A 21,882-nucleotide genomic window follows, 5' to 3' on the forward strand; every position below is an offset into this window, starting at 1 on the left:
CAGTGCCCACAATATCACCACCTATATATTCCCATGCCGGCCTCTAGCTCCCACACCGACCAACCCACTACACACATATACAACCACACACTTCGGATAGTGTGTGTGTGTGTGTGTGTGTGTGTGTGTGTGTGTGTGTGTGTGTGTGTGTGTGTGTGTGTGTGTGTGTGTGTGTGTGTGTGTGTGTGTGTGTGTGTGTGTGTGTTAGTAGTCTTTAACAACAATTTGAGGGCTCAGTTTAATGTTCTCCGGCTCAGAAGGGAATGAGAGAGAGCAGAGGCGAGCTGTCGTGGACAGGGGATTCGTTAATATGGGTAACAAACGGAGTCTCTGTGGAGAGAATGTTGGTATGTTGCTGAGTTGTGTCGTTTTCATAAAAACATAGAAAACCTACAGCACAATAAAGGCTCTCCGGCCCACAGAGTGGTACCAAACATGTCCTTCTTTTAGAAATTTCTTTTAGAAATTACGATGCAATGCTCCTCAGACAGGACGAAGAGGTCAATACTCCCCAATGCCACTATGCTTTACAGTTCAACCGCCAGGAGTAAGATATGTTAAAGTGCCGGGGTTGATTGTATTTAATGTATTTAAGCAAACTACTTAAGAACTTTTTAAAAGCTATTATTAATGTTTTTGAGAGAGTGATTTAGATGCATCTCATATTTTTACTGAGTTAAGTATTGTATGTAATTAGTTTTGCTACAACAAGTGTATGGGACATTGGAAAAAAATGTTGAATTTCCCCATGGGATGAATAAAGTATCTATCTATCTATCTAGCTATCTATCTATCTATCTATCTATCTATCTAATCTATCTATCTATCTATCTATCTATCTATCTATCTATCTATCTATCTATCTATCTATCTATCTATCTATCTTACCTATAGCCCTTTAGTTAAACCCATGTACCTATCTAAAAGTCTTTTAAAATACTCTATCGAATCCGCCTTCACCACCTTTGTCGGCAGCCATTTCCACGCACTCACTACTCTCTAAGAAAAAGCATTTCCCTGACATCTCCTCTCTACCTACTCACCAGTTCCTTAAAACCGTGTCCTCTTCTGGCAACCATTTCAGACCCGGGGGGAAAATAGCCTCTGACTATCCACACGATTAATACCTCTTATCATCTTTTCCACCTCTGCCAGGTGATCTGTCATCTACCTTCGGTCCAAGGAGAAAAGGCCGAGTTCACTCAGACCTATTATCATAAGTCATGCTCCCCAATCGAGGAAACATCTCTGTAAAGCTGATCTGCACCCTTTCTATGGCTTCCACATCCTTGCCGTAGTGAGGCGATCAAAAATGAGCACGGAACTCCAATTTGGGTCTGGTCAGGGGCATATATAGCTGCAACATTACCTTTCGGGTCTAGTTTAATATCCAAGATTGATGAGGGCAGGTACACCGTACGCCTTGCTTACCACAGAGTCAATGTGCAGCTGCTTTGAGCGTCCTCTGGACTCGAACGTTAAGTTCTCTCTCATCCTCCTCCACAGTGCAAAGAGTCTTACCATTCATACTATATTCTGCCATATTATTGACCTACCAAACTGAACCACTTCACATGTATCTGGGTTGAACTCCATCTGCTACTTCTCAGACCAGTTTTACATCTAATCAATGTCTCGGTGTAACGTAACCCTCTCTACACTACCCATCAAACCTCCAACCTTTGTGTCGTCATCAAACTTATGAGCCATCCCTCCACTTCCTTATCCAGGTCATTTATAAAAATCACGAACAGTAAGGTCCCAGAATAGATCCCTGAAAGCACCCCCACTGGTCACCGACCTCCATGCAGAACATGACCCGTCCACACGGACTCTTTGCCTGTTGTGGGCAAGCCAGTTCTGGATACAAAAAGCAATGTCCCCTTTTATTTCCATGCCTCGTTACTTCCTTTATAAGTCATGCATGGGGCGCCTTATCAAATGCCTTGCTGAAATCCAAATACACTACTCCTACTGTTCAACGTGTTTAGTCACGTCCTCAAGAAATTCTATCAGACTCGTACGGCCCATAATGACTATCCATAATCATATCATACCTCTCAAAATGTTCATTAATCTTGCCTCTCAGGATCTTCTCCATCACCTTACCAACCAGTGAGATAAGACCTCACTGGTCTAAAATTTTCTGGGCTATCTAAACTCTCCTTTCTTGAATAAAGGAGCAACAACCGCGATCCTCCAATCCTCCAGAGCCACTCCCGGCCTTACTGTTGATTCAAAGATTATCGCCAGAGGCTCAGCAATGTCCTCCCAATTCATTCACGTCTTATGCTCTTCTTCTTCACATACTTGTAGAATGCCTTATGGTGTTCCTTAATCCTGCCCGCAAAGGCCTTCACAGGGCCCCTACCGGCTCTACTAACTTCCCACTTAAGCTTTCTTTTAGCCTTATAATCTTCAAGAGCTCTAACATTACCTAGCTCAATGAACCATAGAACCATAGCACATTACAGCACAGTACAGTACAGTCCCTTCAGCCCTTCATGTTGTGCCGACCCAAATAATCTTTAAAAACATAATAAACCCACATTACTCCCATTACACACTATTCTTCTTTCATCCATATGCCTCTCCAAGAGGCTCTTAAATACCTCTAATGTTTTATCTTCCACCACCATCCCTAGCAAGTCCATGCCAGGCACTCACAACCCTTTGTGTAATAATCGTACCCCTGATGTCTCCCCTAAACTTCCCTCCCCTAATTTTGTACATATGCCCTCTGGTGTTTGCAATTGGTGGGCCTGGGAAACAGGTACTGACTATCCACCCAATCAATGCCTCTCATAATCTTGTGGATCGCTATCAAGCCCCCTCTCATTCTTCTGCACTCAAAAGAGAAAAGTCCCAGCTCTGCTAACTTTGCTTCATATGAATTGTTCTCCGAACCAGGCAACATCCTGGAAAATCTCCTCTGCACCTTCTCCATAGCTTCCACATCCTTCCTATAATGAGATCCAGAATTGAACACAATACTCTCAGTGCGGTCTCACCAGAGATTTGTAGTAAAACCAGAATAAAAAACCTTTCGTAAACTTTTCTTTTCTTCTTGACAGAGATTCGTCACTCTCCGATCACTTCCGACGGAGACCTGAAGACACTTTGGGATCAATATCAGGAGATAAACAGGAACCGGGGCCAATATCGTCTAAATGTCATGAGTTGCATTCGGACGTTGAATCCAGGATAACCGCGAATTCCCTTCTGGTCCTCTGCCAGACTTCCTGTCTCAAGACTGCTTACATCCTCAACAAGAATCCCTCGATCTCCGCAAACAAATTCCTCGGCTAACTGTTGACCAGCAGGAATGGTGATGTAACATACCCCATCACCCCTCTCCTAATGTTAAGGAGAGAGAGAGAGAGAGAGAGGAGAGAGAGAGAGAGAGAGAGAGAGAGAGAGAGAGAGAGAGAGAGAGAGAGAGAGAGAGAGAGAGAGAGAGAGAGAGAGCGGGAGAGAGATACAGGCAGAGAGATAGAGAGCCTAAAACTCCATGTCTAACCCCGGGAGTGTGTGATGGGACGGTGTGGATGGAGTTTCTCTCTGTCTTTGACCCCAGGACAGTGTGATGGAACATTGTGGAGAGAGGTTGAACCTGTGTCTGATCCCGGGAGTGTGTGATGGGGAGGTGTGTAGGGAGTTTTAGTCTGTGTCTGAACCCTGGAGTGTGCGTGATGGGACGGAGCCGAGGGAGCTGCTCTCTGTGTCGTACCACTGCAATGTGTGATGGGACGGAGTGGCGAGTGTTTCACTCTGTGTCTGACCCCGGGAATGTTTGTTCGGACGGTCCAGTGGTTCTTGTCCTCTCTCTCTCTCTCAGCTCCACCTCTTCAATCTGTAAAGGTTCCACGACAACATTACTTGTTTGCCTTGGGGCCATTGACTCTCTCTGCCAGTTTCCTTAGTAAATACAGACGCAAACAAAAAAAAAGATCTCCCCAATTTCCTTTGGTTCCATACATAGCCGACCACATTGAAATTCAAAAGGACAAATATTATCCCCTACTATCGTTTTGCTCTTAATATACCTGCAGAATCTCTTTGGATAATCCTTCAGCTTGACTGCCAAAGCTACCTCATGTCTTCTTTTAGCCCTGCTGAAATCTCTCTTAAGTATTTTTTTGTACTTTTTATACTCTTCAAGTAACTTCCTCCCTGTTTCCTATACTTGTCATACATCTTTCTCTTCTTCTTTATCAGAATTGCAATATCCCTAAAGAACCAAGTCCCCAGATTCTTATTCACTTTTCCTTTAAAGTGACAGGAACACACAAGCTCTGTGCTCTCAATATTTCTCCTTATAAGGCCCCCCCACGTACCAACAACATTCTTTCTGCCTCTCTGTATCACAAGCAATTGTGGGAAGTATGAGGGAGTGATGACGTCTAGTATTACACCTCGCCCCTTCTACTGGATATCTGTCCACAGGATCTGAACTTCTCAACAGCTCTGTATGCACAGGCCGGTCGTGTGGTTCCACACCACTTGCTTCAGCATCTGCAATCTTAACACCCTTTTCGTGGCCTCTTCTCGCCTCGCCTTCTTTGCTCTTCTGTCCTTTCCTGCCTTGCTCTTATCGCAGCGCATTATCCGGTGCACATTATCTGCAAACACACACACACCATCTCCGAGAGGCACACTTGCCAACCCATCCTTCTTCCCCACATCCTGGCCGTTAATAAAAATCACGAGTAATAGAGGTCCCAGAACCGATCCCTGTGGGACACCACTAGTCACAACCCTCTAATCCGAATGTAGTCCGAATGTAAGAGGAATGTAATCCGAATGATTAACACTCACTGGCTTTTATCATTGACATGGAAAAGGATAGAATCAGAGAGGACAGGAACATGTTTAATTGGGAAAGAACAAATTATGAAGCCATAAGGATAGAAATTGCGGGTGTGAATTGGGATGATTTTTTGCAGGGAAATGTGCTATGGACATGCGTTCGATGTTTAAGGATCTTTTGCAGGATGGTAGGGATAAATTTGTCCCGGTGAGGAAGATAAAGAATGGTAGGGTGAAGAAACCAGGGGTGACCAAGTGAAGTAGAAAATCTAGTCAGGTGGAAGAAGGCAGCATACATGGGGTTTAGGAAGCAAGTATTAGATGGTCCTTTTGAGGAACATCGGGTCGCAAGAATGAAGCTGACGAAGTGGCTGAGGAGAGCAAGAAGGGGGCATGAGAAGGCCTTGGCGACGACGGTAAAAGGAAAACGCCAAGGCATTCTTCAATTATATGAAGAACAAAAAAGATGACAGGAGTGAACGTAGAACCGATTAGAGATAAAAGTGGGAAGATGTGCCTGGAGGCTGTGGAAGTCAGTGAGGCCCTCAATGAATACTTCTTTTCGGTATTCACCAATGAGAGGGGACTTGATGACGGTGAGGACAATATGAGTGAGGTTGATGTTCTAGAGCATATTGATATTAAGGGAGAGGAAGTGTTGGAGTTGTAAAAATATATTAGGATAAATAGGTACTTAATGGAGTATTCCCCAGGCTTGCTCAGGAGGCGAGGGAAGAGATGGCAGAGCCTCGGGCTAGGATCTTTAAGTCCTCGTTGTCCACAGGAATGGTACCGAAGGATTGCATTGAGGCGAATGTTGTCCCCTTGTTCAAAAAAGTTAGTAGGGATAGTCCGGGTAATTATAGACCAGTGAGCCTCACGTCTGCGGTGGGAAGCTGTTGGAAGATATTCATAGAGATGGGATCTATGAGCATTTAGAGAATCATGGTCTGATCAGGGACAGTCAGCATGGCTTTGTGAAGGGCAAATCGTGCCTAACAAGCCTGATAGATTTCTTTGAGGAGGTGACCAGGCATACAGATGAGGGTAGTGCAGTGATGTGATCTACATGTCTACATCTACATGTTAGTAAGGCTTTTGACAACGTTCCACACGGTAGGTTTATTCAGAAAATCAGAAGGCATGGGATCCAGGGAAATTTAGCCAGGTTGATTCCGAACTGGCTTGCCTGCAGAGGGCAGAGAGTTTGTGGTGGAAGCAGTACATACAGAATTGGAGGGCTGACTAGTGGAGTCCCCACAAGAATCTGTTCTAGGAGCTCTACTTTCCGTGATTTTTATTAACGACCTAGATGTGGGGGTAAAAGGGTGGATTAGCAATTTTGCAGATGACACAAAGCTTGGTGGTGTTGTGGACAGTGTCGAGGATTGTCAGAATTTGCAGAGAGACATTCATAGGAAGCAGAAGTGGGCTGAGAAGTGGCAGATGGAGTTTAATGCGGAGATGTGTGAGGTGGTACACTTCGGAAGGACAGACCCCAAGGCAGAGTACAAAGTTATTGGCAGGATACTTGATCGTGCGGAGGAGCAGAGGGATCTGGGTGTACATGTCCACAGATCCCTGAAAGTTACCTCACAGGTAGATAGGGTAGTTAAGAAAGCTTATGGGGTGTTAGCTTTCATAAGTCGAAGAATAGAGTTTAAGAGACCGATGTAATGATGCATCTCTATAAAACTCTAGTTAGGCCACACTTGGAGTACTACGTACAGTTCTGGTCGCCTCATTATAGGAAGTATGTGGAAGCATTGGAAAGGGTACAAAGGAGATTTACCAGGATGCTGCCTGGTGTAGAGAGTGTGGATTATGATGAGAGATTAAGGGAGCTACGGGTTTACTCTTTGGAGAGAAGGAGGATGAGAGGAGACATGATCGTGGTCTACAAGTTATTAAGAGGAATAGACAGAGTGGAAAGCCAGCGCCTCTTCCCCAGGGCACAACTGCTCAGTGCAAGAGGACATAGCTTTAAGGTAAGGGGATGGAAGTTCAAGGGGGATATTAGAGGAAGGTGTTTTTTACTTAGAGAGTTGTTGGTGCGTGGAATGCACTGCCTGAGTCGGTGGTGAAGGCAGATAAACTAAAGAAGTTTAAGGAACTACTAGACAGGTATAGTACTAGACAGGTATATGTGCTATTCTATGTTCTATGTTCTAAGTACTCCCTCCAAGGACTTCTCAGGACCCCTTCTTATTCATCTCAGTCCCTGCTTAAGCTCCTTTCTTGCTACCTCATATTCCTCAATAGACCCATCTGATCCTTGCTTCGTAAACATCATGTATGCTGCATTCTTCTACCTGTCCAGATTTTCCACCTCACTTGTAACCTATGGTTCCATCACCATGCCATTCTTTATCTTCCTCACCGGGACAAATTTATCCCTAACATCCTGCAAGATATCCCTAGACATCCACCATATGTCCAGAGTACATTTCCCTGCAAAACCATCATCCCAATTCACACCCGCAAATTCCAGACTTATAACCTGATAATTTGCCCCTCCCCAATTAAAAGTGTTCCTGTCCTCTCTGATTCTATCCTTCTCCATGATATTGTTAAAGGTCAGGGAGCATTGATCACTGTCCCCAGATGCTCACTCACTGGGAGATCTGTGACCTGACCAGGTTCGTTACCTAAAACTAGATCTAGTATGGCATTCCCCCTAGTCGGCCTGTCAACATATTGTGACAGGAATCCATCCTGGACCACACTTAACAAACTCTGCCCCCCCATCTAAGCCCTTGCAACTAAACACGTGCCGATCAATATTAGGGAAGTTAAAGTCACTCATGATTTCAACGCTGTTATTTTTGCACCTTTTCAAATCTGCCTTCTAATCTGTTCCTCTGTACCTCTGCTGCTACCAGTAGAATACCCCCAGTACAGTAACTGCTCCCTTCCTGTTCCTGACTTCCACCCATACTGACTCAAAGTGGATCCTGCTACATTCCCCACCCTTTTTGTAGCTGAAATAGTATCCTTGACCAGTAATGCCACCCCTCCACCCCTTTCCACCCCGCCCTATCCCTTTTAAAGCACTGAAATGCAGGAATATTGAGAATCCATTCCCGCCCTGGTGCCAGCCAAGTCTGTAATGGCCACTACATCATAATTCCATGTATGTATCCAAGCTCTCAGTTCATCACCTTTGTTCCTGATGCTTCTTGCATTGAAGTACACGCACTTTAGCTCTTCTACCTTACTACCTTTACTCCCTTTATTCTGCTTCTCTTTCCTCAAAGCCTCTCTATATGTTAGATCTGGCTTTACCTCCATGCACTTCTTTCATAGCTCTATCGTGCCGGATCCCACCCCCCTTGCAAATTAGTTTAAACCCTCCCGAACCATGCTAGCAAAACCTACCAGCAAGGATATTGCTCCCACTCGAGTTCAGGTGCAACCCATCCAATATGTAAAGGTTTCAACTGTCCCAGAAGGTATCCCAAGGAACCAATAATCTAAAACCCTGCCCCCTGACCAGCTCCTGAGCTACACATTCAACTGCCATCTTATCCAATTCTTACCATCGCTATCACGTAGCACTGGCAGCAATCCTGAGAACGGTACCCTTGAGGTCCTGATCTTCAGCCTTCTGTCTAGTTCCGGAAACTCACACTTCATGACGTCATCCCTCGCCCTGCCGATGTCGTTGGACACAACATGTATCACGACTTCTGGTTGTTTTTCATCTCGTACCAGGATGTCATGCACCCGGTCAGAGTCATCCCGGACCCTGGCACCAGGAGGCAACAAACCATGCAGATCTCCTTCTCACGTCCACAAAATCTCTTGTCTGCTCCTCTGACTATAGAGTCTCCAATGACGACAGTTCTCCTCTTCTCCGTCCCATCCCTCTGCACCACAGGGTCAGACCTCAGTGCCAGAGGCCCGGCCACCGTGGCTCACACCTGTTCGGTTATCCTCGCCAACAGTATCCAGGACGGCAAACTTATTATTCAGGGGAATGGCTACAGGGTTGCTCTGGGCTACCTGTCTACTCACATTCGCTTTCCCCCCCTCTCACTGCCACCTAACGACCTGCTTCCGGCAGCCTCGGTGTGATTACCTCCTGCAGCTCTCATCTATGACCGCCTCATTCTCCCTTATGAGTCGAAGGTCATCCAGCTGCTGCTGCAGATTAGTCGCATCCTAAAAAAATTCAATCCGGCTTGTACAGCACAACTTGCCCTTAACAAAGCCATTCTGACTTATTCCTAGTCATATCATACCTCTCAAAAAGTTCATAAATCCTGCCTCCCAGGATCTTCTCCATCAACTTTCCAACCAGCGAGGGAAGACTCAGTCCAATTCTTTCACGTCTTATCCTATTGCTCTTCACATACTTGTAGAATGCCTTGGGGTTTTCCTTAATCTTGCCCGCCAAGGGCTTCACATGGCCCCTTCCGGCTGTCCTAATTTCCCTCTTAAGCTCCTTCCTGTCAGCCTTATAATCTTCTAGATCTCCAACATTACCAAGCTCTATGAACTTTTCGTAAGCTTTTCTTTTTCTTCTTGACCGAGATTCGTCATTCGACCGAGACTGGCAGAACCTTTGGGAACAATATCAGGAGATGCAGGAACCAGTGCTAATATCGACTAATTGTCCAGGGTTGTATTCGTCCCTTGAACGTGACTTCCCGTCTGGACCTCCACCAGACCACCTGTCCCAAGAATTCTCAAACCATCAACAAAATTCTCTCTGCCAGCTGTTGACCAGCAGGAAGGTGAGGCAAAATCCCGGGGAAGTTGTAATGAAACGGCGTGGATGGAGCTTGCACTCTGTGTCTGACCCAGTCATTGTGTGACGGGATGGTGTGGAGCGAGATTCTCTCTGTGTCTGACCCCGGCATTGTGTGATGGGACGGGGTGGAGGGAGTTTCACACTGTGTCTGAACCCGGTCGTGTTCGATCCAGGGGTTATTGATCTGTCTGGCCTCTCTCTTTCTCGTTCACTTACACTCTCTCTGTCTACCCCCAACTCTCTGTCTCTCTCACCCTTTCCCTCTCTCCCTTTCTACGCAGACTCTCTTCTCGTTTACTCTACCACCTTCATTTTCACTCACTGTCTCTGCGCACTCCGACATCCTGTACGTTCGCCCCCCGCTCTCTACTGCCTCCCTTTCTGTGTCACAGTCAATTGTGGGGAGTATGGGAGAGATGACGTCTAGTATTGCACCACGCCCCTTCCACTGGGTATCTATCACCAGGATCTGAGGCTCTCCACAGCTCTGCATGCAGAAGCCGGTTGTGTGGTTCCACACCACTTGCATCAGTATCTGCAATGTTAACAAGCCTGCCCTCGCTTCCTCTCTCCTCCCCTTCCTTGCTCTTTCCGAAGCACATTATCTGGTCACACACACACATACCATCTCCAAGAGGCACACTCAATTCGAGACTACGGGAACACCGAAAGGCTGGGTATTGGTGAGTGCGAAGATCGGAGGAGGAGATGGTTGCGCAGTGTTTCTGACTCCATTAGAATGTGCTGCGATGCTGCGAGAGCAACTTTACGTGTTTGACGCGGGAGTGCGATGGGATAATATTTAGGGAGATTCGCTGGTTATCTGACCCTGGAACTGTATGGCTGGAGATCACTCTGTGCCTGATACCCGGGAATGTGTGAGACGGGGCGCTGTAGAGGGAGTTTCGCTCAGCATCTGATCCTTGGAATGTGTGATGGACAATGTGGAAGGAGGTTCCATCTGTGCCTGACTCCAGGAATGTGTGATGGGAACGACTGGAGGGAGCCTGCACCTCCGTTTCGTACCCCGGCATTCAGGGATTATTGCTCTCTCTCTCTCTCTCTCTCTCTCTCTCTCTCTCTCCTCTCTCTCTCTCTCTCTCTCTCTCTCTCTCTCTCTCCTCTCTCTCTCTCTCCCTCTCTCTCACTCGACGCCCACACACAAAACTCTCCGTCTAGCCCTAACTCTCTGTGTCTCTCGCCACCCTTTCCCGCTCTCTCTTTCTAAGCGGACTCTCTTCTCTTTTGCCCTACCACCTCCATTTCACACAATCTCTGTACCCCTTCTCACATCCTGTACTTTCCCTACGCCCATCTCCATCTCCGTGATATACTCCATCTGCTAAACGCTCCCCATCTTCGTCACCCCAATCGCTCCCTACTTCCCCCCTCTCTGTGTCACAGGCAATTGTGGGGAGCATAAGAGAGAGATGACGTCTAGTATTACACCTCGGCCTTCCACTGGATATCTATCACCAGGATCCTCATCTTCTTCACAGCTCTATATGCACAAGCCGGTCGTGTGGTTCCACACCACTTGCATTGGTATCAGCAATCTTAACACGCCTGCCCTCGCTTCCTCTCTCCTCCCTTCCTATCTCTTCCCGAAGCACATTATCTGGTCTCTCTCTCACACACACTACACCATCTCCGAGAGCACACTCAATTCGGCACTGGAACGCCCGAAAGTCTGGGTATTGGTGAGTGGGGAGAACGGAGGAGGGAGAGATTTGTGCAGTTTTTTTGTGACTCCAGTAGAGTGTGCTGTGATGGTGACAGAGCTACTTTACATATTCGACCCAGGGAGTGCGATGAGATAATATTTCGGGAGGTTCGCTGTTTATCTGACCGTGGAACTGTGTGATGGGACGGTGTGGAGGGAGTTTCACATTGTGTTTGGCCCCGGGTGTGTTTGTTCGGAAGATCCAGGGGTTACTGTTCTGTCTGTCTCTCTTTCTCTCTCGCGTTCACTCTTCACCCACACATACACTCTCTGTCCACCCCCAACTGTTTATGTCTCTATCTCCCTCTCCCTCTTTCTGTCTTTCTACGCGGACTTTCTTCACCCGTTCTGTGGCTTTTCAGTCATCTCCCCCTTCCTTGATCTATCGCCTCTATTTCACACAATCGCTCTACCCATTCTCATATCCTGTAAGCTCCCTACGCCCATCTCCGTTCATGTGGTTCCACAGTACTTGCTTCAGTATATGTAAACTTAACACCCTTTCTTTCACCCTCTTCTCTCCTCCCCATTCTTGCTCCACCCACAGCGCACAATCCGGTCACACACACACACACACACACACACACACATACCATCTCCAAGAGGCACACTCAATTCGTGACTGCGGGAACGCCGAAAGTCTGGGCATCGATGAGAGGGGAGAGCGGAGCAGGGAGAGGGTTGCGCAGTGTTTCTGACTCCACTGGAGTGTGCTGCGATGGTGCCGGAGCTACTTCACATGTCTCACCAAGAGGGTGCGATGGGATAATATTTAGGTAGCTTCGCTGGTTCTCTGACCCAAGGAGCGTGTGATGGGACGTTGTCGATGGACCCAACCTCTTTGTATGATCCCGGAAGTATGAGATGTGACGGTGTGGAGTGAGCTTCACTCTGTTTCTGATCTCGGGAGTGTGTGATGGATCGTTGCGGAGGGAGCGTTACTCAGTGTACGTGTCCTAGAGTGTGCGATGGGATTGCATGGAGGGAGCCTCGATCTGTCTTAGTCATGGGTCAGTGGTTCGGTGTATAAACAGTCACCAGTCAGAGATAGGGGCATTAAAATGGTAACTCACGCGTTTTGCTCCAAAGGCTGCAATCAGAACACCCATTCTGTGGCTTTTCAGTCATCTCCCCTTCTTTCCTCATCCCTCAGCACACTATTCCTCCCCTATGATTCATGAGAGGGTGAGTGAGCAGCCGGAAGCCTGGTCCATATAGGTACCAATGACATCGGGATGAATATCATTGAAAATAGAGCTTAGACTAATACAGCAAAGTACAGACCCTTCGGCCCACAACGTTGTGCCGACTCTCAAACCCTGCTTCCCATATAACCCCCACCTTAAATTCCACCATATACCTGTCTTTTTGTCTCTTCAAATTCACCAGTGTGAAACTAACACCCTATAATCTTTCGTATCTGCCCTATCTACCTGTGAGGCAACTTTCAGGGATCTGTGGACAAGTACCCCCAGATCCCTCTGCTCCTCCACACTACCATGTATCCTGCCATTTACTTTGTTCTCTGCTTTGGAGTTTGTCCTTCCAAAGTGTTCATGAAATTCCTCCATCTGCATTCTTTTTGTCTCTTAAACTTCAACGGTGTATCTGCCTCCACCACGGACTCAGGCAGTGCATTCTACGCACCAACTATTCCTCTGTTTAAAAACCCTTTTCTCTAGTATTGTCCTTGAAATTCCCACCCGTACCGTAAAGCCATGTCCTCTTGTATTGAGCAGTGGTGTCTGGGGAAGAGGGCACGTCCATTCTCCCTATTCCTCTTAATATATTCTGTACCTCTATCATGTCTCCTCTCAACCTCCTTCTCTTCAGAGAGTAAAGCCCTCGCTCCCTTAATCTCTCTGATCCTACACTCAAAACCAGTCAGCATCCTTGCGAATCTCCTCTGTACCTTTTTGAAAGCCTCCCACATCCATCCTATAATAAGGCGACCAGAACTGGACACAGTACTTCAAGTGTGTCCCTAACCAGAATTTTATAGAGCTGCATCATTACTCCGCGTCTCCTTAAACTGTATCCCTCGACTTCTGAAAGCTAACACCCCATAAACTTTCTTAACAAAGCTATCTACCTGTGGGGCAAATTTCAGCGATTTGGAGACATCTAACCCCAGAACCCTCTTCTCCACCATACTACCAAGTATCCTGCTATATTCTTTGTACTCTGCCTTGGATTCCGTCCTGTCAAAGTGCACCACCTCACACCTCTCATGGTTGAACTCAAACTGCCTCTTCTCAGCCCACTTCTGCATCCTATCAATGTATCTCCGCAATCTTCGACAATCCTCTACACTATCCACAACATCACCAACTTTTGTGTTGTCTGCAGACTTGCCAACCCACCCTTCTTCCCCCACATCAAAGCCGTTAATAAAAATCAGCTAATATAGGTCCCAGAACCGATCCTTGTGGGATACAACTAGTCACAACACACTAATCTGAATGTACCCCCCTCCACCACACCCCTCTGCTCCTTACAATCCTTCCAATTCGAAATTCAACTGACCTAACTTCCACGAGTTCTGACTTTCTGAATACGCCCACAGTGTGGAACGTTGTCAAATGCCTCATGAAAACCAAGTGGATTGCATCCACTGCACCACCCTCGTCTATATGCCTGGTCGTCTCCTCAAATAATTATATCAGGCATGTTTGGCACGATCTGACTTCACAAAACCATGCTGACTGTCCCTGATCAGACCATAATTGTCTAAATGCCCGTAGATTCTATCTCTAAGAATCTTTTCCAACAACATTCCCACCACTGACGAGGATGGTCCACCGGTCTATAATTAACCGGACTATCCCTACAAACTTTTTTGAAAAAGGAACCAGCACTCACCTCCCTCCGATCCTCTTGTACCATTCCCATGGACGACGGGGACTTAATGATCCTAGCCTGATGCTCATCAATCTCTTCCCTCGCTTCGTGGTGCAGCCTGGGGAATATTCCGTCAGGCTCTGTGGACCTATCGGTCCTAATGGCATTTTAACAACTCCAGCACCTCCTTACCCTTATTATCAACATGCTCCAGAACATCAACCTCACTCATATTGTCCTCACCGTCATCAAGTTCCCTCTCATTGGTGAATACCGAAGAACAGTAATGATTGAGGACATCGCTCACTTCCACAGCGTCCGGTCACACCTTCCTTCGTTATCTCTAAGCAGTCCTACTTCTCTCCCTGTCATCCTTTTGTTCTTCACATAATTAAATAATGCCTTGGGGTTTTTCTTTGCCCTGCCCTTCTTGCTCTTCTCAGCCCCTTCTTAAGCTCCTTTCTTGCTACCCTATATTCCTCAATAGACCCATCTAATCCGTGCTTCCGAAACATTAGCTATGCTGCCTTCTTCCACCTGACAAGATTTTCTACCTCAGTAGTCAATAGACAACAGACAATAGACAGTAGGTGCAGGAGTAGGCCATTCGGCCCTTCTAGCCAGCACCGCCATTCACTGTGATCATGGCTGATCATAGACAATCAGTGCCCCGTTCCTGCCCTCTACCTATATCCCTTGACCCCGCTATCTATAAGAGCTATATCTAACACGAATGCATCCAGAGACTTGGCCTCCACTGCCTTCTGGGGCAGAGCATTCCACATATCCACCACTCTCTGGGTGAACAAGTTTTTCTGCATTTCTTTTCTAAATGGCCTACCCTTATTCTTAAACTGTGGCCTCTTGTTCTGGACTCACCCATCAGCGGGAACATGCTTCCTGCCTCCAGTGTGTCCAATCCCTTAATAATCTTATATGTTTCAATCAGATCCCCTCTCATCCTTCTAAATTCCAGTGTATACAAGCCCAGTCGCTCCAATCGTTCAACATATGACAGTCCTGCCATTCCGGGAATTAACCTTGTGAACCGGCGCTGCACTCCCTTAATAACAAGAATGTTCTTCCTCAAATTTGGAGACCAAAACTGCGCACAGTATTCCAGGTGTGGTCTCACCAGGGTCCTGTGCAGCTGCAGAAGGACCTCTTGACTCCTATACTCAATTCCTCTTGTTATAAAACTCAGCATGCCATTTACTGTCTTCACTGCCTGCTGTACCTGCATGCTTGCTTTCATTGACTGATGTGCAAGAACACCTCGATCTCGTTGTACTTCCCCTTTTCCTAATGTGATTATCTTTTCATTTCCTTCATTACCCTAGGTCCTTTGGTCACTATTACATCTTGAGATTGTTTGTGTCTTCCCTAGTGAAGATAGATCCAAAGTAACTGTTCAACTCATCTGCAATTTCCTTGTTCCCCATAATAAATTCACCCGTTTCTGTCTTCAATGGCCCAATTTTTGTCTGATTTTTTTTTTTTTTTGCTATTCACATACCTAAATAAGCTTTTACTATCCTCCTTTATGTTCTTGGTTAGTTTACCTTCGAACCTCATTTTTTTGTGGCGTATTGCCTTTTTTGTTATCTTCTGTTGCTCTTTAAAAGCTTCCCAGCCCTCCGGTTTCCCGCTCATCTTTGCGATGTTGTACTTCTTCTCTTTTATTTTTATACTGTCCTTTACTTCCGTCGTCATCCACGGCCGCCCCCTACTCCCCTCAGGATCTTTCTTCCTCTTTGGAATTAACCGATCCTTCATCTTCTGCATTATTCCCAGAAATACCTGCCATTGTTGTTCCACTGTCTTCCCTGCTCGGGTATTGTTCCATTGAACTTTGGCCAGCTCCTCCCTCATAGCTCCGTAGTACCCTTTGTTCAACTGTAATACTGACAACAATTGTGACAAGTCAATACTGACAAGTCAACAATTGTTCCTTCACCCTACCATTCATATCTTCCTCACCGGAACAAATGTATCCCTAACATCCTGCAAGATATCAGGTAAAATCGACCAACTGTGCATAGTACATTTCTCTGCAAAAACATAATCACAATTCACACCCGCAAGTTCTAGTCTCATAGTCTTTTAATTAGCCCTTCCCCAGTTAAAAATGTTCCTATCCTCTCTGACTCTATCCTTTTCCATGACAATGCTAAATGCCAGGAAGTGGTGGTCACTGTCCCTCAGCTGCTCAACCTCTGAGCGATCTATGACCTGACCCGATTCGTTACCTAATACTAGATCTAGTACGGCATACCCCCCTAGTTGGCCTGTCAACATAATGTGACAGGAATCCGTCCTGGATAACCATATAACCATATAACAATCACAGCACGGAAACAGACCATCTCGGCCCTCCTAGTCCGTGCCGAACTCTTAATCTCACCTAGTCCCACCTACCCGCACTCAGCCCATAACCCTCCACTCCTTTCCTGTCCATATACCTATCCAATTTTACTTTAAATGACACAACTGAACTGGCCTCTACTACTTCTACAGGAAGCTCATTCCACACAGCTATCACTCTCTGAGTAACGAAATACCCCCCTCGTGTTTCCCTTAAACTTTTGCCCCCTAACTCTCAAATCATGTCCTCTCGTTTGAATCTCCCCTACTCTCATTGGAACAGCCTATTCACGTAAACTCTATCTATCCCTCTCAAAATTTTAAATACCTCTATCAAATCCCCCCTCAAACTTCTACGCTTCAATGAATAGAGACCTAACTTGTTCAACCTTTCTCTGTAACTTAAGTGCTGAAACCCAGGTAACATCCTAGTAAATCGTCTCTGTACTCTCGCTAATTTATTGATATCTTTCCTATAATTCGGTGATACATGTAACAAACTCTGGCCCGCCTAGTCCATTGGATCTAATCATGTAGCAATCAATATTAGGGAATTTAAAGTCACCCGTGATAAAAAAAAACTGTTATTTTTACACCTTTCCAAATCTGCGTTTCAGTCTACTCAACGGTATCTCTACTGCTACCAGGTTGCCTATAGAATTCTCCCAATAGAATAACTGCTCCCTTCCAGTTCCTGACTTCCACCCATACTGACTCAAAAGAGGATCCTGCGACATTACCTACCCATTCTGTAGCTGTAATAGTATCCCTGACAGTAATGCCACCCCTCCTCCCCTTGCCCCACTCCGTCCCTTTTAAACACTGAAATCCAGGAATATTGAGAATCCATTCCTCCCCTGGTGCCTGCCAAGTCTCTGTCATGGCCTCTACATCATAATTCCATGTATGTATCCAAGCTCTCACTTCGTCACCTTTCTTGCTGATGCTTCTTACATTGAAGTACACGCACTTTAGACCTTCTACCTTACTACCTTTACACCATTTATTCTGCTATTCTTTCCTCAAAGACTCTCGTTATGTTATATCTGACTTTCGTCCATGCACTTCTTCCAGTGCTGTATCGCTCCGGATCCCATTCCCTTTGTGATTTAGCTTAAACCCTCCAGGAACATGCTAGCTAACCTACCTGCAAGAATATTGCATCCAATCTGTACAGGTCCCACATTCCTCAGAAGAGATCCAAAGGAACCAAAAATCTAAAACCCTGCCCATTGCACCAACTCCACAGCAACGCATTCAACTGGCATCTCCTCCAATTCTTACCATCACTCTCACGTAGCACTGGCTACAATTCTGAGAACGCCACCACTGAGGTCCTGATCTTCCTGATAGGTCGTTGGCACCAACATGTTACACGACTTCTGGTTGCTTTGCCTTTCGTACCAGAATGTCGTGCACCCGGTCAGAGACATCCCGGACCCTGGCACCCGGGAATCAACAAAGCATGCGGGTGTCCTCCTCACGTGCACACAATCTCCTACCTGCTCCCCTGAGTATAGAGGCTCCAATGACGACAGCTGTCCTCTTCTCCGTCACACAGTTCTTCACCATAGGTTAAGAGTCAGTGTCGGTGGCCCTGCCACCATTGCTCACCCTTGTTTGGGCGTCCTCGCCAACAGTATCCAGGACGGTGCATTTTTCCTCAGGGGAATGGCGACAGGGGTGCTCTGCACCAGCTGTCAGCTCACTGTCGCTTTCTCTCCTCTGACTGTCACACAACGATCGGCTCCGGCAGCCTTGGTATGACTACCTCCCTGTAGCTCTCATCTATGACTGCCTCATTCTCCCTCATGAGCCGAAGGTCATCCAGCTATTGGTCCAGATTCCTTCCACTGTCTTCCATATCGGCCAGCCGCAAGCACTTCTGGCAGATGTGACTGCGGGAGAGGGGAGATCCCCCAATATTGCCACATATCATATGAGAGGCACATCACCGTCTCAGGAAGCATTATCAAGCCTAACTGGGAGCAAGCTCGTCTTCAACTCTTCTCGCCAAAACCTCTGGTGTCAGAGACTCAAACCTCCACTCCTTCACTGCCCTACTGACTCACTGGCCGCTCCGTTTGAGCAACCCCTTTATTTATTTAGAACCATAGAACCATAGAACATTACAGCACAGAAAAAGACCTTTCGGCCCTTCTTGGCTAGCCGAACTATTTGTCTGCCTAGTCCCACTGACCTGTACCTGGACCGAATTCCTCCATAAACCTCTCATCCATTTACCAGACCGAGTGTTTTCTTAAATATTAAAAGCGAGCCCGCATTCACCACTTCATCTGGAAGCTAATTTCACAATCCAACCACTCTCCGTATGCAAAGGCCCTCCCCTCCCAATGTTCCCTTTAAAATTTCCCCCATCAACCTTAACCCATGTCTTCTGTTTGTATTTTTTTTCTGCCCTAGGCTCAGTGGAAAACGCCCGCTTGCATTCACTTTACCAACACCTATCGTAATTTTATATAGCTCTGTCAAATATCCCCTCATTCTTCTACGCTGCAGCGAATAAAGTCCTAAACCATTCAACTTTTCACTGTAACTCAGTTTCTCAAAGCTAGGCAACATCCTATTCAAACTTCTCTGCACTTTTTCAACCTTATTATTATCCTTCTTGTAATTCCGTGACCAAAACTGCAAACAGTACTCCAAAATCGGTCTCATCATAAAACCTCATCATAACATTCCAACTTTTACACTCAATACTTTGATTTATAAAGGCAAGTGTACCAAAAGCTCTCTTTACGAGCATGCGTACCTATGAAGCCACGTTAACGGAATTTTTTTCTTTTATTTTTATTCCCTGATCCCTCTGTTCTACTGCTCAGTGCCATACCATTTACCTTATATGTTTTACCTTGACTTTTCCTTCCAGAGCAATAGCTCACACTTGTGTGTATTAAACTCTATCTGCCAAAGTACAGCCCATTTCTTCAGCTTGTCCAAATCCCCCTGCAAGCTTAGAAAAACTTCCTCACTGTCCACTACACATCCAATCTTTATATCATCAACAAATTTGCTGATGCAATTTACCACATTATCATCCAGATCATTGATATAGATGACAAATAACGACGGACCCCTCACTGATCCCTGTGGTACACCACTAGTCACAGGACTCCACTCAGAGATGCCATCTTCCACTATCACTCTCTGACTTCTCCCATTGAGCCAATGTCTAATCGAATTTACTACCTTACCATGTATACCTAGCGACTGAATTTTCCTAACTAACCTCCCATGCTGGACATTGTCAAAGGCCTTACCGAAGTTCATGTAGACAACATCAACTGCCTTCCCTTCATGCACTTTCTTGTAACCTCCCCGAGAAAACTCTAATAGATTTGTTAAACATGACGTACCACGCACAAAGACGTGTTGACCCACCCTAATAAGTCCCTGTCTATCTAAATACCTATAGATCCTATCTCTTAGTACTCCTTCCAATAATTTACATACTACCGACTTCGAACCTACCGACCTGTATTTTCCCGGATGACTTTTAGTGCCTTCTTTAAACAATGGAACAACAAGAGTTATCACCTCAGCCGTAGATACCGATATTTTCAATATATCTGCCAGAGCCCTTGCAATTTCAACACAAGTCTCCTTCAACGTCCGAGGAAATGCCCTGTCAGGTCCTGAGGTTTTATCTACTCTGATTTGCCTCAACATAGCAAGCAGCTCCACCTCTTCAATCTTCATAGGTTACATGACCACATTACTTGTTTGTCTTATTTCCATTGACTCCATTCCAGTTTCCTTAGTAAATACAGATGCAAAAAAAACATTTAATATCACTCCCATTTCTTTTGTTTCCATACACAGCCGACCACTCTGATCTTCAAAAGGACAAATTTTATCCCTTACTCTCCTTTTGCTCTTAATATACCTGTAGAATCTCTTTGGATTGTTCTTCACCTTGATTGCCAAAGCTACCTCATGTCTTCTTTTAGCCCTCCTGTATTCTTTCTTAAGTTGTTTTCTTTTTCACTTTTATAGTCCTCAAGTAACTTCCTCCCTGTTTCCTATACTTGTCATACATCTTTCTCTTCTTTATGAGTTCCAATATCCCTAAAGAACCAAGTTTCCATATCTAATTCATTTTCTCTTTAATCCTGGCTCGAACATGCAAATTTGTTCTCTCAAAATTTCTCCGTGGAAGGCCTCCCACCTACAAACATTCTTGCCGGAGAACAACTGTCCCAATCCATGCTTTTTAGTTTTTTTTTCCTCATGTCTTCAAGTTAGCCCTTTTTCCAGTTTAGAACCTCAACCCGAAGACCTGATCTATCTTTATCCATGACCGTTGAAAATAATGGTGTTATGATCACTACACCCAAAGTGTTCCCCTACACACACTCCCGTCACTTGTCATAACTCGTTTCCTGATAGGAGATCTAATATTCCTTAATCTCCAGTCGATACTTCTATATATTGATGTAGAAAACTTTCATGAACATATTTTACAAATTCAGACCTGTCTAGACATTTAACAGTATGGGAGTCCCAATCAATATGTGGAAAATTAAATCCCCTGCGATCACAACTTTATGTTTCCTGCAATTGTTTGCTGTCTCTCTTCAGATTTGCTCCTCCAATGCTCGCTGACTGTTGGTTGGTCTATAATACAACCCTACTGAAAGAGGGAGTGAGTGTGGCAGACGAAAGTAGGAGTGAGAGGGCAAAAAGAAATGAGGAACGATGTGCTGCAAGGGAAGGTAGAGGGTTCGGTGGAATAGTAAGGAAGGGAGGGATGGATAGAGGGCGACAGAGGTTGGAGGGCGGGTAAATGGAAGAAGGGAGAGATTCTGACAGACGGCTAGAAGTCCCGGGCTGAACGCTACCAAATTCCAAAACACCAACTCCACTGCTCGAAAAAGCGGAATGGAGGGGGATAATGCTCGGGTGCTCGGGGGGCAAACTGTGGATGGGCGGGTAGGGGTATCTCCAGTTTGGAGTGACACGGGTGTTGGAGAAGAGAGCGCGGCAGACAAATGAGGGAGTAGGTTGAAATAATGGGGAAGAATTGAGAGTGGGGGAAGGTGGGACAGAAGGGAAGAATGGTGGAGGCAAAGGGGGTGAGAGAGAAGGGACGGAGAGGCAAAAAGAGAGAGAGAGGAGATAGAGAGTGTGGGCATGTATGTGTGTGTGTGTGAGAGAGAGAGAGAGAGAGAGAGAGAGAGAGAGAGAGAGAGAGAGAGAGAGAGAGAGGGAGAGAGAGTGAGAGTGAGAGAGAGAGAGAGAGAGAAAGGGAGAGAGGAGAGAGAGAGAGAGAGAGAGAGAGAGGAGAGAGAGAGAGAGAGAGAGAGAGAGAGAGGAGAGAGAGAGGGAGGGAGAGAGAGTGAGAGAGAGAGAGAGAAAGGGGAGGAGA

General features: G+C 46.0%; 1 protein-coding gene across 1 annotated transcript in view; it reads left to right on the top strand.

The window, feature by feature from the left end:
* Window positions 1-6,109: 6,109 nt before the first annotated feature.
* The window catches only part of LOC140720505 (uncharacterized), a 34,835-nt gene continuing 19,062 nt past the window's right edge, over window positions 6,110-21,882 (top strand). The window contains exon 1 of the mRNA XM_073035352.1: window positions 6,110-9,548. The gene's annotated coding sequence lies outside the window, so the exon portion shown is untranslated. The remainder of the gene's footprint in view (window positions 9,549-21,882) is intronic.

This window comes from Hemitrygon akajei, unplaced genomic scaffold (genome assembly GCF_048418815.1).
Source record: "Hemitrygon akajei unplaced genomic scaffold, sHemAka1.3 Scf000043, whole genome shotgun sequence".
NCBI classification, from domain to species: Eukaryota; Metazoa; Chordata; class Chondrichthyes; order Myliobatiformes; family Dasyatidae; genus Hemitrygon; species Hemitrygon akajei.